Source organism: Grammomys surdaster, unplaced genomic scaffold (assembly GCF_004785775.1).
Source record: "Grammomys surdaster isolate TR1022 unplaced genomic scaffold, NIH_TR_1.0 130, whole genome shotgun sequence".
Lineage (NCBI taxonomy): Eukaryota > Metazoa > Chordata > Mammalia > Rodentia > Muridae > Grammomys > Grammomys surdaster.
The window spans coordinates 16717327-16721853 of record NW_021604588.1 but is presented as its reverse complement, the minus strand read 5'-3'; positions in this window follow the sequence as shown (position 1 = coordinate 16721853).

Sequence of the window (4527 nt, the reverse complement as noted above, 5' to 3'; positions counted from 1 at the left end):
GAGAGAGAGGAGGGACAAAGAGAGACAGAGAGGAGAGAGGAGAGAGACAGAGAGAGTGGAAGCAGAGAGAGAGAGAGAGAGAGAGAGAGAGAGAGAGAGGAGAAAGAAGAGGGGGGAGAGACAGAGTGACAGAGAGACAGAGAGAGAGGAGAAAGAAGAGGGGGGAGAGACAGAGTGACAGAGAGACAGAGAGAGAGGAGAGAGACAGAGAGGACACAGAGAGAGAGAGGAGACAGAGAAGAGCGACAAAGGGAGAGAGGAGAGAGACAGAGAGAGAGGGCACACACACACACACACACACAGAGAGAGAGAGAGAGAGAGAGAGAGAGAGAGAGAGAGAGAGAGAGAGAGAGAGAGAGAGAGAAATTGCTGGTGCTCAGCTCATGGTTCCCAGTCCATAGGATGGTGCCACACACATTTAAGGTGGGTTTTACCTTCTCAGTTAAGCCTTTCTGGAAACAACTCTAATACAGAAGCCCAGAGTTATGTGTTTCCACAACAATCTTAAATCTAGCCAAGTTGATGGCAAAGAGTAACCACCAGCAATAGGAGCCATAAAAGGTTGAGAGCCTCTGCTTTTGCAGATGTGCAGAGGACCCAGGTTCAGTTCCCAGAACCCACCTGGTGGCTCACCACAATTTGTAATTCCAGGTTCAGAGGATCAGACACCCTCTCCTGTTCTCCATGGGCACCAGACACACACATCATGGTATACATACACACATGCAGGCAAAAGTCATACATATCAAATAAAAATAAGAAGATCTACAAAAAAAAAGACAGAGGAGCTGTACACTCTAGTGTACAAACTAGTCTTTAGGTATGTTAGACTCTTTGGCTGAGATACTTGTGGGAAAACAAGAGAAAACCAATCTAAGAGATTATGAATTAGATGGGAAATTGTGAAAATCAAGGGAACTCAGTTGGGGAGGACAGTGTGTGTGTGTGTGTGTGTGTGTGCACGGGAGACGCTATCAGGGCTGATCTTACATGAAGCTGTAAAGCAGATAAGGGGGATTGTTTTGACTTCTTTTTTAATCCCCGTTTTTTAAAAACTGTCTGTTAAAATTAGATGAATATATTAAAATAAAAGTTTAAAGAGTTTTAATTGTGTGTATGCATTGTGCCTATAAGAAAGTATGGGTATATGAGTGTAGGTGCTAACAGAGGTCAGAGGCACAAAATCCTCCCTCCCCCACTCTCAGACCTGGAGTTGTGGGTGGTGTGAGTTGTCCGATGTGAGTTCTGGGAATCAAACATGGGTCCTCTGCCAGAGCATTATGTGCTTTCACTCACTGGGCCATCTCCCCTGCCCCTCAACTAAAACTGTAAATGCCAAGGGATACATTTCTAAAACGGAAATTTCATGTATTACTAAGCTGGTTAGGGAAGTTTTGGAACAGACAATGCCCTCACACAGAGAGGTTAACCACCAAAGAGAGCTAACCACGGAGGAAGTGAGATCTGGAAGCTGGGCCATCAGTCAGTGGTAAGCCTGAGGGAAAAGCTGTACCTTAGTCTCCGAGGAAACATCCATAGTTTAGATTATCATAGTGGTACAGGTTGCCCAAGGGAGGAGGTACAGATTCAGTCATCAGGTCTTATGTGAAAGACTTGGGCATGGTGGCACACCATTGTAATCCCAGCTCTCAGAATTCAGAAGCAGGAGGATCATGAGTTCAAGGCTAGCCTGAGCTACATAATTACCCCCTGTCTTAAGCTTACCCCCACCATCCAAAACAGCTTTAAACAAGCAAACAACAGTAATAAGATAGACTATTACCGTCTGGAGCCAGGGATGGTACTATACGAAATTCTGGAAGACAGGACTGGTGCTGATACTAACCAGAGGAAGGAGGCCAAATCAGGTGGAGGAGGATGGGGAGAAGATGAGGGGGTGTGCTTGGAGATAGTCATGTCTGACTCAGCTAATGCTTCTGAACTCACTCTGTGTGCAGTGGCCTACTTCACCTATCGCCATTTGAAAGAGGAGAAAGCTATAGCACATGGGGATGTGGTCATAGAAAGGTGCATACAGCCCAGGGTGCAGGTACACACGGGAGCAGGCGGTAGGGGATTTTAGTTAGGGAAGTAAGAGGTCTTCCAACTTTGTCTCTTTCGCAGCAATAACTGAATATTACAGAGACAAAGCATGTTTTCCCTGTAAATACATTAAGGAAATATTGTTCATGAATAAAAATATGCTCATGTTGTACTAAATAGTTCCCCTGTGAATAACATTCATGTATTTATAATAATATAAACACTGACTAGTCAATAGAGTTGGGTAATCTTTTATGGAGCTTCCAATCATGAAGATCAAATTTTAGTCTAAACTAAAATGGCCTCCGCAAGGATACAGGATGGAGGCACCTCAGCACTGTCTTGGCTCATCCCACTCCTAGTTCCAAGGGCCACCCAGAGAAATGTCTAATTGAAGGTCAGTTGCCCAGTCACTTGAGGGGACATTGTGACTCTGGTCCAAAGTGGTTCAGGTACCATTACAGTGGGCAGAAGACACTGTTAGCATTCATGTGATGTTGGTTTTATGGTCATATGGATCGTAAAAGTTGTAGAGTGATGGAGGCTTCCATCAATATTCCTGCTTAGGAGACAGGGTGGTGTGCAGTCGAATTCCCTAGGAATGACTCCTGAGAACACAATGAGTGAAGTTGAACATTCACTGGACACCTTGAGAGGTCAGAGCTGTAAGGAATCTGGACTGACAACAGGCAGGTTCCACCTCAGCCTCATACTTTGAATCTGTATATACAGTAGGTTGGGGAACAAGGGATGGAGGAAGAGCAACTGAACCTAAGGGTGTATGAAAAAACCATAAACCTGAAGCTTTGTGAATTAATTAAAAATACAATTAAAAAATAAGTTTGTATAGAAACACCCTGTGAGGATGATAAAGTGCTCCCAGAATTTATATATTATTAAATAAAAATGGCTGTGCAAGGGTAGGCTACTTCCCTATGAGCTATTGGCCAGGGAGATCCCTGTGGTCTCCCAAACAACATGGGCTATTTCCACATGCTGCTGCCTGCCATCTAGAACATGTTAAGAGGATTTTGCAGGGTTGGGGAGGGAACCTGCACTATCCATGCATTTCATATGGATTCCTAATCCTTAACACTGTCTACTTTCTTAGGTCATGAAGACAATGGACCTATTGGTCTACTTATTGATAACCTTGGTCACCAAGTACCAGGTCTTTGATATATTTGGACTTAAGTTTTGTGCAGGGTGATAAATGTGGATCTATTTGCATTCTTCTACATGCAGACATCCAGTTAGACCAGCACCATTTTTTGAAGATGCTCTCCCATTCCTATTGTGTGGTTTTGGCTTAACTCAAAGAAATCAGTAGCTCTCCTCTACACAAGTGATAAACAGGCTGAGAAAGAAATTAGGGAAACGGTACCTTTCACAATAGCCACAAATAACATAAAATACTTTGGTGTAACTCTAACCAAGCTAGTGAAAGACCTGTATGACAAGAACTTCAAATCTCTGAAGAAAGAAATTGAAGAAGATGTCAGAAGGTGGAGAGATCTCCCATGCTCATGGATCAGTAGGATTAACATAATGAAAATGTCCATCTTACCAAAAGCAATCTGCAGATTCAATGCCATCCCCATAAAAATCCCAACACAATTCCACACAGACATGGAAAGAACAAAGAACAATTTTCAACTTCATATGGAATATCAAAACAACAACAACAACAAAACCCCCAAAAACCAGAAAAACAAAAAAGAAAAAAAAAACAACAACTCAGGATTGCTAAAAAGATCCTGAACTATAAAAGAACTTCCAGAGGTATCCCTATCCCTGCCTTCAAGCTATACTATAGAGCAATAGTAATAAAAACTGCATGGTATTGGTATTGAAACAGACAGGTAGATGAGTGGAATTAAATCAAAGACAAAGAAATAAATCCACACATATTCGGACACTTGAGTTTTGACAAAGAAGTCAAAAACTCTTAGTCTTAAAATCTAACTTCACAATGGCACTCTTTTGGTTTGTTAAGTTTTCTTTTGGGGATGCAAAGGTGGCTCAGAGGTAAAGAGCACTTGTTCCGATTGCAGAGAACTGGGGTTTGATATCCATCCCTCATATGACCACTCACAGCTCTTTGTCACTCCAGTTCTAGGGGGTCTGGCATCCTCCTCTGGTCCCCGTAGGCATCAGGCATGCACACAGTGTACATACATGCATGCTGGCCAAACACTCACACACATTAAGTTTCCCACTGCATTCTTTGTCAGTGTCTCTACTTATTTTTACCTTCCAACCCAGAGTTCCTTTCTCAGGCTCCTTCTCTGTGCACATCCTTCTTTTCTTTCTGGTCTATGGCTTCAATTATTCCATGAATGACTCCCAAGTCTATCTTCATCTGCACAGTTTCTACCTTGTTTCAGCTCACATGCTGGTTGACCGGATAGACACAAATCAGCTTGTGAGTCGTCTCCTGATTTTTCAAATGCTTTGTACTCCTTCCCACATTCACTTTTCTTC